Source organism: Amblyomma americanum, chromosome 4 (assembly GCF_052857255.1).
Source record: "Amblyomma americanum isolate KBUSLIRL-KWMA chromosome 4, ASM5285725v1, whole genome shotgun sequence".
Classification (NCBI taxonomy): domain Eukaryota; kingdom Metazoa; phylum Arthropoda; class Arachnida; order Ixodida; family Ixodidae; genus Amblyomma; species Amblyomma americanum.
The window spans coordinates 185,971,489-185,983,671 of record NC_135500.1 but is presented as its reverse complement, the minus strand read 5'-3'; positions in this window follow the sequence as shown (position 1 = coordinate 185,983,671).

Here is a 12,183-nt window from a genome sequence, read left to right as displayed (position 1 = left end):
CCATGAGGTATTATTTTAATGAGCTTAAACAAATATAACAGCTTCCGCTCTGCTAGAAACGTGTGAAAAAGAAGTAAAAACAACATTACAAAATAAGCTGCGGACGCGAAGAAGCTTCCGTGAAAATTTTAAGCAGAGGCTTAGCGCCGTTGACGACTTGGGAGTGTGTCCATTCGGTGGTGACGCTGTGCGGCTTGCTTCGATCGTTGGCGCTTTTGAGAAGAGAACCTCATTAGCGAAAAGCCTTATGATATTAAAAAAATTACGAATTGAAGATTTCCTTGATGTATGTAAATTTTAGATTTCAGATTAGAGAAGCCGGAGGAAAAAAAGAAAATGAAGACGTGTGCAGCTCCTTAACAATTTAAACCGGGCCAATAAGGAAACTCATCAAAAAAAAAAAACTTCAGTTTCAAAGCTCGGTTATTTATCTCACCCCCAATAAACATCTAGCTCTCTAAAACGCATCGGCTGCATTTGCTGCAGACTAGATGAGTGCGCAAGAAAAAAGTTTAATTTGTTTTTTTTTTATGGACAGAGTTTGGCTTTAACTCCCAGTACAGATGCGCCTATGTCCCTAAGTTTTGCTATATGAACTATGAAAAACTGCATGATAATAACGCTTCTTGCAGCTGAGTTTAAAAAGAGATCCTGGCTCTAATGTTAAGTATTCGGCGACTGCGTTAAAGCTCTTTTATGGAATGTCTATCGCATCCAATGCAATAAAGATGGTCTGATTGCGTGCACTTCTCAGCGTCCACAGGGTGACATATTTTCATGAATACGTTCATTTTGCCTCCGGTCGCAAACAACCCTGACAGACATGAAAAGCCAGCGCTGGAGTTGCACGTTAAGGCACCGCAAAAGAAGCGTGAATAGAAAGAGCAGTTCAGAACGAGGGGCGACATTTGCCTAGTTGCGCCTTAAGAGCATTCCTTCAGTTCTGAGAGCAGTGCTGTGTGAAACGCCGAGGTCAGAGTTTCCTGAATTTTCAATTTTATTCTTCAGACTAGATTGCTGTAAGGACTCTTTTATAACACTGCTTTTTTATTTAAACGAGGGGCTTCACAGCAAGAATAACAGGCTAGATGGTCAACTTCATGCAGCTCCTTATGCAACACGCAGCAATGGCCGACTGTTTAGAGTTCCTCTGAAAGCTACCTAATAATTCTTCCTCTTCCACATGATCAACTGCGAAAAAGATATCTATGCATACAATGTAGCGTATAGGACTTGCATAGGCTCAGCAAGAACAGCGAAGTTCGTTGGTTTTATTTTAGTGACAACGACGAAAGAACATAACGGAATGACGTGGGGCATCTAAGCAACCGGCAAGCTTCAGTTTCAGTAGATATAAACGCGCTTATTCTTAAGAAACCGTGTCGTAAAGTGATGCGGCAGTCGTAGCAAACAGGTAAACGGAATAAGGTTCGACACGAAGTGTCTGTGCACATAACACATAAGTGCATTTGGATTAACGTAACGCCGTCACAATACTTCAAGAACACGCCCTTACGCAAATCTTAATTTTTCTTCCTCTCTGTCTTCTTGCGGAACTACCACGAATCACACTGTTGTGAGGCGAGGCCTTTTGAGAAGCTTTGAAATTACACATACACTGCGATGCCGAATCTTGATCGCTAAAGCTACGTCCCTGAATGGCCTAGCTTGCATCGAATCAGCTTCAGACGTTAGCACTGAGTGGACCTGAGGACCTCGCTACGAACTAAAACGATAAATCTTGATTTGTTTTATCTATTCATTCCAGTACAAGTACATGCGAGTAAATCCTATGGAAATAAATTAGTAAGGAGGTAATTCGTGTGTTTCAAGAACGAATCCTCTTAAGCGTCCTGCCTGAAGAGAAGTAAGTGAAAACATCTTTGAAAATAGCAATTCTCACGAGGCGGATAAACGAATGTAAGTCGTACCTCCAAATGAGAAAGAGGTCACTTGTTGCCATTTTTCCTTGACGTGCTATTTGCCTTCTGTTACAGCGGTACTACTTCGCATTATTCCACAGTGTAAGGGGACCGACTGATATCGTGGCGATACTGAGTGTAGCCCTTTCAAAGTTGTAGGCCACGGCAGCGCATTCCGAGAAATCAAGATATGAAGAGCGGCGACTAGCTTACCGGACTGCGTAAAATAAATATTATCCGTGTGCCCCGATAACCCCGCACGCATGCTTTTAAATGGCTAATCTGTCATTAAAAAGCGGTAAATCGCACGTGTCAGATAACGACCATTGCCCGGCTTGAAGGGCCACTCAATTATTGCTTGCATCTTATCCTCTCCGTTTAACAGACAACAATGTCTTGCTGGCACTTGCTCGCCGCTGTTACCACATTAAAATTTCTCTTTTCCCAGAAGATCCCGTTAGTAGAGGCTCACTTGGTACGTCAATACCGGCAAAGCAAAAGTAACTACAACTAAATTTTCCTCTACACAAAGCGACCCTTGGGACATCTTCATCAGTCCCCTTTAGGCCCTACTCCGAGAGCCGCAAATGAAAATTAATGAGGCTGTTTTTTCCGGCTTCACCTCTCCTTGCTGCCTCGGCCACCCTCTTGCTTGCCAGGCTCTCGTCAAGAGGAAACCTGCCGCCCCGATGGCAGGTCAAGAACGCTGACTCGCGAAGGTAAAGAAGACCCGACGCCGGCTGAGCGAGAACACAAACTACACGACGGAGCCCGTCGCATGTCGGTCAAGCGTTATTTGTCAGGTGAACAGGATTATCCCTTCATGAAGAGGAATTGGGCTTCTAAGCTAGGCTGTCCACGCGGGGCCTGCTGCTACAACGACAAATCACTCCCCAGCTCGGCCTGCCACCCTGAGCTGCTTCGCGTTGCTTGTTGCCATGCGGAAAGCCTGTCAAACGAACTGCATTCTCATTTTTGATTGTGTGCACATCATTGGTTACGGAGGAACGGATATCGGCTCAAGAAAACTGCCGGGTAGTCAGTTTAGAAACAGATACTTGCTTTTAATACTGACGGGAAAATTGTACCAGACACCTAATTACTTTTCGCGTTGAGAATGCCACAGCATTAAGGTCTCTACTCCGCTTGGCCTTCTTCTCCTCCGTAATGGCTGGCCGCCGCATAAGCAAGCCTGTGTAGCCCTTGGGGCGCTCCTTCTGCAGCGACATGCTTTCGTGGCCGCGCTCTCTTGTTGCTGGGACGGACACCCGCGACATTGATTATGGCTCCAAGCCAACCAAGCGTCCTGTCAATTGACGCCGGGCCAGTCATTGTTTTTGGCGATGTCACAGGGCCAGCGAGCCTGACGACTTCCAACTGCCGGCGCACCTGAAAACTCGGTCATGTCACATTGTGTCATGAAGTCACATGCGCCGTCGACAAATTAGCGAATTTTGTGACAGGACACCGGGCGATGATATACGCAAACGGGCTTTTTGTTTCAATGCAACTTTTAATGATTAAAAAAAGATGGCCACAAAATAGCAGACGTTGTCCGTACCAAATCGGCCCACCTTCTGACTTTTACGCGCACTATCTGTTTGTAGGAAAGCTCGATCAGCAATTTTTAGTTTTCTTCATAACTTTCGTTCGTTTTGTGCTGAATGACTAAAAAGAGGCAAAGAAGCGGAACATGAGGCGCCTACTGTGGTCATCTCAGTGACTTATTGGAGATTTCCTTTCTATGGTACTGTTTTTTTTTGTTACGTTGGGCACTTATTCGTTTGTTGGTTTTTTCTGGATGTATTTGCTTTGCTCGGGTTGACTAAAACGACGCAAAGGCTCGAATCTTGAGGACCCCCTCTCCTTCCCTCAGTGACCCATTTTCTTCGTGTTTGCATGTGTATGGAACTGCACCTGAGGTTTAGAGTGCGAGAAATATATCCGCCAAAAGAAACTTCCTCCTCCTGCGAGATGTGTGATGGATAGCGAGCAAGCTCTCTGAGCAGCCTCGAACATGCTGAGTCATGCTTAAAAAATTCTTCAGTGCTGGCGCAGACGTCAGGAGGAAGGTTTCTCCACCAGCGGCAGTAGCATTGTTGCTGTAGAGCTTGGCACAGGTAAAAAGCTTGCGTTGCATATTGCGGAACACAAAGGGTGATATCTAAGCGAGGACGAACATTCTGTGGTGGGTGGTGGTGGTAAAAACATTTATTAATTATAGAGAGAGGTGTTGGGGTCCGTGACCTGAAGGGTCACGCCCTTACAACCACTAGGTGGGGATGCCTAGTCAGGCACCCCATTGGCGGTTGCCGCAGCCCGGGCACGCTGCGTTAAGGCCCTTTGGGCCTGGAGGGTGCAGCAGCCGGACAGGGTCGCCTCCCAGTCCTCTCGGGTGGGGTTTGGGATAGGGGGTAGGGATGGGTTCTTCTGGCAGGCCCACACCATGTGGTAGGTGTCCGACACCTCCCCACAGTGTGAGCACTGCCCGTCGAATTGAGGATTGAAATGCTTTAGAGTTGCCGGGCACAGCATCGTGTTAGTGAGCAGGCGCAGGAGTACCCGCTCATTGGCCTTCCCCAGCCCTTTGCAAGGAGTGGGAAGAGTTTGGTAGGTGGATTTGTAGTAATCACATATTTCCTTAAAAGTGTAAACCGGATTGAAATCGGAGTCCTGGTCATCGTCGGGTCCCGAGGGAAAGGCCTGGAGAGAGAGCGCGCGGGCGGCGGTGTCGGCTGCTTCGTTTCCGTGGAGGCCTTGGTGACCTGGAGCCCAAATAATAGATCGGTGCGCAGGATCGGAGTCTCGGCTACAATTTTGATAGATGCGATAAGCCAGGGGAGTAGCCCACCCTTGCTCGACGTTTCGACAAGCCCCTCGCGAGTCGGTGATTATGTATTTGGAGGAGGAGTCGGAGGCTGCCAGGGCGATGGCGACCTCTTCTGCGTGAATTGCTGACTGGGCCTTGAAAGTAAGGGCGTCTATTTTGCCCTCGTGGACGACCGCGGCCGTGTACCATCCCTTAGGGTCCAGGCCGGAGGCGTCCACGTAGAAGACTCCTGGTTTATTCCCAAAATGGCGGTCCAAGGCTTCCGCCCGCGCCTGGCGCCTGCCATTATGGTCCTCTTTGGACGTGTTGGTGGGGAGAGGCCACACGTGGAGGGCGCGTCTCCAGTGTACGGGAAGGCGGTATCTCTCCTCTGTGAATTGGGTGTGCTGGATGTGAAGTCGGGCTAGAAGGCGGCGACCCGACCCTGTCTTTGTGAGACGAGTGTATTGGTTGGTGAGCTGGGCCTCCCGAAGCTCTCTGAAAGTGTTCACCGCCCCTAGTCCCATGAGGTGGCTGGTAGAGGTAGAGACCGGGAGGTCCAGCGCGCGTTTCATGATTTTGCGGAGGATGACCTCGAGAGCATCCTCTTCCTGTTTCCGCAGGTGGAGGTAGGGAGTCGAATACAAGATTCGACTGGTCACGAATGCGTTCGCCAGCCGTAAGGCGTCTTTGCATCGTAACCCACCGCGCTTGTTGGAAACCCGGCGGACCATGCGGCCCACCTGGTCCCCCACCTGCCGGAGCTTGGCGAGTGTTGTGTCGCAGCGTCGCTGGTTGTGTATGAAGAGTCCGAGGACTCTGATTTCCTTGGATTCGTTAATGGGGCCGCTTTGCAGGGAGAGATTGATTTGTGTCGAGCATGTGCGCGAGGGGCGCAGATGCACGAATTCCGATTTCTGCGGGGAGCATTGCAGACCACAGTCCCGGGCATAGCGGTCCACTATGCTGGCGGCCGTTTGCAGGCTGGTCTCCATGTCCCCTAGGCATCCTTGCGTAGGCCAGAGGGTGATGTCGTCAGCGTACAGCGCGTGCTGGACCCCTTCGACGGCACCCAGCAGGGCAGGTAGGCGCATCATGGCTATGTTGAATAGCTGAGGGGACAGCACCGCGCCTTGTGGAGTCCCCCTCGTGCCGAGCAGGAAAGGTCCATGCTCTTGGTCCTGTATTTTGATGTATGATAGTCTGTCCGTGAGAAATTGCTTCACGTAATTGAAGGTATTGATGCCGCAGTGAGTTTGACTCAAGTGTGTGAGTATGACCTCGTGAGTTACATTATCGAACGCTCCTTTCAGGTCGAGCGCGAGGACAATTTTGTCGTTTTGGGGGTATGTGATGGGGTTCAAGATTTCGCGGTCGAGTTGGAGCAGGACATCCTGTGCGGATCTGTGTGGGCGAAATCCAAACATGGTGTCCGCGAAGGTGTTGTGTTGTTCGAGGTATTCGGACAGCCGATCCCTTACCATCGTCTCCATCAATTTGCCCACACACGAGGTGAGAGAGATGGGGCGGAGGTTGCCCGTGTCGATTGGTTTCCCGGCCTTCGGGATGAAGGTTACAAGGGCCGTCTTCCAGTCAATGGGGAGGGGGGTTTCCTGATGACGCCGCGGCACACGTCCCCGGTTTGTTTCAAATGCCCGTGTACGGGCAGGGTGCCTTTTGTTGACGACAACTTGAATTCGCCGAGCAGGCGATCGGCAAGGTGTGGATTCCGTGCGCCCACAACGAGCAGATTCTGCTCCCAGGCGGGGACGATATTTAGAATGTGCTCGGCAGTAGAAATACCGAGGTGCGAGTTCAGGGCTTTGCCCAACTCACCACGTCGGAACGTATTCCGTAGGTCGGCGGTGACCCTGGGCTTGATTATGACCACGTAGTCTTCAGGGTGCATCTGTGGCATTGGGCGGGGTTTCCACTGACGCGACTGGGCTTGTTTTGTACGCGATGAGGCAGGCCCGTGCGTGAGGGCTTGCTGCTTGGCATGGGACGCCGCCGATGTGGCAGCCGCCGTGTTGGAGCCGGCTCTGCCGCGCCGGTTGACAAGTTGAAAGAGCTCCTCGTGCTCGAAACGTGCAGGTTCCGCGGGAGCTTCAGGTTGAGGTGCCGAAACAGTCGTCCAGGCCATTTCGGCAGGGTCGTAGCCCCTTAGAGGGGCTTGGGAAGCCATCTTGAGATGCGGCGAGGGTGTCGCCGCCACGGGAGCGACGCAGCCGTTAGGCCTAGCGCCCGATCCTCGTGGCAAAGTGACAATCTCCCCTCGCAAAGCGAAAATTGGGCCCACCTGATGAAATTTGGTGTCTCCAGAGTCCTGGTGAAGTTAGGGACCACTCGATCAAATTTCAAGAGAGGCCGAATTGATGCGCCGAAAGAAATAGCGACACTTGACGGAGCCGATATGGCATGCGTCTGCTCGCGTTCCTTGCCTCGTAGTCCATTCTGTGCGGCAAGGACGAAGCGTTGCAAGCCAGTTGTGTTAATGCAGCTGCGCTTCTGAAGAATGAGTGGGATATTGTTACTAGGGCAAAGAAATACAATGGACTGCGAGAAGTGTGCACTGGAAATAGAAACAGAAGGAAACAAAATCAATAGTTCGAGAGCATGCGTTTCTTTGCATGGTTTTGTTCTCTAATTCTGTCCGGAAAAAAACAAACATCAGCTGATGTCTTGCGGCTGTGTTAGGTGTGCTCTTTTTTTGCTTTCCCTCGCGCTCTGCGTTTCCGGCTAGTTATAGTGTCGGAGTTATTTTTTTCTCAAGACAAGGTATCTAGATTAGCCGTGTCAATGAAAACGCATAGCCTCATTCTTTGGTCGCTATTTCATCGCAATTTTCTCCTAGTGTTTCATTAATACTCCGTCTGTTTCTATATTACAATGCTATTATGATCACAATGCCTTTTTTGAAGCCAATAAGCTAGAAATAGTTAAGCTGCCTTAGTTCACTAATATAATCAAAAACAAGAAATGTAAAAAGTTTTCCAAACAGAGGAGAATCAAAGCGTTCATACCCAGTTTTCTGTCTTCCAAGCTTCAGTCAAGAAAGGTATCCCACCGCAAAAAAACTAGACATCTGTAGTAACCGGGCGCGCACATAAACGATGAAGATAAAACATTCATTACGAAATTCTGTTCCTAAATACCTCGGAGTAACTGAATTTAAATCCCCGTTGTAATTAAAAATTAAAAAATGTAATGCGGAATGTAACGTTTAGCGCTTTTCCTCCTTAACGGACTAGTTCTTGTGAGTTTTTATTCCACTTTGTGCTAAAGCGTTGCCTATCATGGGCTATTATGCGCCGACCCTTTGTTGTATGCATGTGTGAATAAAAAAAGGGAAAAAAGGGCAAATAAACACGCAGCCACTGTGCCTGCTTTAAGAGGAGGTATATATTGTGCTAAGAAATCTTCCAACCTTCTAGAGCAATGCTTTAGGACCTCGAGCATTCCAAAAACAAAAAACAGAAAGCAAAGATTTAAATATCGTGAGCTCATAGCTATATTGTGCAATCACCCACTCCTCAAAATAATGAGTCAAGCCGCCATTTTTACGAACTGTGTTTTGCGTTTTCCCCACGACAGAAATCGAAGCAGAAGACTTGTCAACGCCACCTGGAAATGCGCAAAGAGGCGCTGCAATTTGGGAGCGCATTTGATTGGCAACTCTTTGTCTATGTTTCAGCGAAATCCGCCCGTTGAACTTCTGCTACCGACGAAGAAAGCCAGAGCACGAACAAGAAGAGGCGGGCAAAAACGCGCCTTTATAGGATTCATACTGAAGAAAAGTTTATTAAGAAATTAATGAATTTTTCCGAACTTCACTTCTGTCGCCTATACAACGGACGCCTAAACAGTGTTGGTCACATAAGCTATGTTGAACACGTGAACAGGGTTAGACGCCTGAACCGAACTGAATTTGAATTTTCGGTATCTGATGTCACCCATGTGTGCTCAAACAAAAAGCTTTAGGTTCTACTTAAGCCTTGTGTGTCCGAGTTACTATCCATGCGAAAATGATCTTCCTAGCTTTTTAAAGGCGGGGTAGTAATTTAGACACGTATAAAAGCTAAGACTTGCTGATGATGCTACCTTCTGGTTACGTAATAGCATTGTCTATGTGGGTTCTGTTTGTTGACAGCGTCATAGTTGTCATTAGTGCACTTCTAAAGGGAGAATAAAGGTACGCGGCGCTTGGTACAAGGTATATAGGCGGGAAGCAGAGCTTTGTCTCCAAGAAGATGGGCTTGGTGGCTTTGAAGCACAACATGAACTGCTTGGAGTGCATAGCATGGTGACGTCAAGAAACGACATTGAGATTTTCTTGACAATGGTTGTTTAGTCGCTCTCGGATCCTTCCTTCTCTCATTACAAAATAATAATAATAATAATAATAATAATAATAATAATAATAATAATAATAATAATAATAATATTAATAATAATAATAATAATAATAATAATAATAATAATAATAATAATAATAATAATAATAATAATAATAATAATAATAATAATAATAATAATATTAATCAATCAATCAATCAATCAATCAATCAATCTTTATTTTTCGGTGCCCAGGAACAACCCAAAGGTCTTGGTGCTGGTACACCATTCACACGCACAAAATGTAAATTTGTCTTCCACAAAGGAAGATACTCACGGGAGGTAATGCAGCAGTCAAGGCGATAGAAAAAAAGACATAAACTAGGCGTGACAGCAAGCATGAAGCAAAAAAGTGAAAACAAGAAAACAGCGAGAACAGCGGTAAATGAAAACAGCTAGAACAGGCAACAGACATATAAACAACTAATGAAACAATAAACAAAGAGAATGAACACAAGAACGACCGATAACAGCCAAGTACAGCATATAGCAAAATACAAACAAGAATAAAGCCAATACTAATATGAACGAATAAGAAACCTCTGAAATACAAGCTAGAAATACAATCATACACAATAAGAAATGTAATTAGTGAACGCGTTACAGACAATCAGGCGTGAGTACACAGTATTAAAGAAATAACATTAATGAAAACAAGTAGACGTGATGAACAATTAAGGAGAAAAAAAAAACAATATAATACCAGTGCACAAGTGTAGTAAAGTCAAAATGCATGAAAGGGGAAGTTATGTATGAGAAAAAGAGTGCTCAAAGTAGAACGTCACGGACATCCAATATAAAAGAAGGGAGAGAATTTTCGAATATATCAAGGTGGGGACAAAGAGAATTGAACAACTTTTGCATTCTGTCCAGAGGGGAGAGGTAGTGCAGGAGCGCAGAAACTTGGAATGGTCTGAATTCCCTTATGCTCTTTCGCGGTACACGCAAAAGGATACGCGCTAGGAGCTGAGGGCATAGAATGTGACCATGAAGAAGTTTATACAAGAAAATTATATCTGCCCTCACGCGACGGCAGCTAAGAGAAGGAAGATGCAGTGAGTTACTCCGTCTGGGACGAGAGCTGGAAGTTTTGCAAGAAAACCGATGTTGAAATATGCGCAAAAACTTCAGCTGAACTCTATCGATTTTTTCACAGTTCGACTGGCAAGTGCCGTTCCAAACAACAGACGCATATTCCAAAAGCGGCAAGCATATGGAGAGGTAGAGCTTTAAGAAAGGAAGTGGGGATCGAAACTCTCTCGAAAGCCTGCAGATGAAGCCGAGTGTACGCATAGCCCGTAGAGCAATGCGTTTTGTATGAGAGGAGAAGCTGAGGCTACGGTCGAAAAGTACGCCGAGGTCATTAATTTCATCAACCCTGGGCAGCGGCCTACCATTCACAGAATAAGAGTAGAGAAGACTGTGCGTTTTACGCGTAAATGAGACAACCTTGGTTTTAGATGAATTGAGAGTGAGCCCATTCTTCAAGCACCAATCAGAGAAGGCGGATATGTCAGATTGCAATGACAAGCAATCGTGAAGAGTATGTATTGCCTTGAACATTTTTATATCGTCCGCATAAAGGAGAAATGAGGAGTTTTTGACCACGGAGGAAACGTCATTGATAAAAACAGAGAACAGAAGCGGGCCTAATACCGAGCCCTGAGGGACTCCGCTGGTTGGAGTGTAAACAAATGAGGTCTGTCCATTTACACTGACAAAGCAGGACCGATCAAGAAGATAGTTGCGTAGGAGGGCTACAATTGAAACGTCGATCTCAAACAGCAGAAGCTTTTGAAGAAGTAATGAGTGAGTAACAACGTCGAAAGCTTTGCTCAAATCACAGTACACAGCGTCTACCTGACTCCTCTGAAGGACTTCAGCTGATGTATACGTCATAAAAGTCACAAGGTTAGTTGTAGTAGAACGACCTTTTATGAAACCATGCTGATTATGAATGATTACATTTTTGAGGTGGAAGGAAAGTACTTTGTGCAAAGCTAATTCAAAAAGCTTAGAGGTTGCACAAAGAAGAGAAATGGGGCGGTAGTTCGAAACATCAGATTTGTTTCCTGATTTGAAGACAGGGAAAACACGCGCCGTTTTCCACACGCGGGGAAAGGCAGAATTTTTCAAACAGTTATTAAATATCATGGTTAAAACAGGGACGAAGGTACTATTGAAGGCTTTTATTATGGCGGCTGGAATGCCATCAGGTCCAGGGGACAAAGATGGTTTCAAACACTTAAGACTCTCACTTACTAACTTCTCGTCGAGAAGAACGGAATTATGTGCGCCAGCTGGAAGGCACACGGAGTCACAACGTGGAGATTTGTACACGGAGGAAAAGTGTTGAGCAAAGCCGTCAGCGACATTCCGAATTTCATTCCCATGAGAGTCAACTAAGTGAATATGACTATCAGATTTATTCGAACGCTTGCGAACGTATCGCCAGAATTCTGTAGGACGATTAGAGGCACTATTCTCTAAATATTCAAGATAGGACTCATGATCCCGCTTGTACAGGCGTTTGCAAAGAGAACGCAAGCGGCGAAATTCATCCGCCCATGTATCCAGCCCAGGGCGTTTCGCTTTATGGTGGGCCCGCTCCTTAAGTTTCAGCGCTGTTCTAAGTTCTTTGGAAAACCAGAACGGAAACTTGCTGCGAGTAGGAGTGTGCACAGGTATGTACTGGCGCATACCATTGAGAACTATTTCAGTGAAGCGACTGACTTGTTCGTCAACAACGCTGATTTCGCCTAAAACAGACCAGTCGACAGAAGAGAAGAAACCGAAGAGACCAACATAGTCGCCAAGTGCGTAAGCGAAACGGGGGGAATTCCCCGCACGATTTGAATTAGCAGATGGTGGGACAGAAACCGAAGCCGTTATTAGAATTGGAGGATGAAATTTGTCACAGCGAGTAAGTGAGATGTCAGATGACGAGACTCGGACATTTTCAAAATTAGATAAACAAATGTCGAGAACATTACCACAACAGTTTTCAATTAAATTGTGTTGCTGCAAGGTGTTAAAAGCTATGAAATCTAAAAGCCG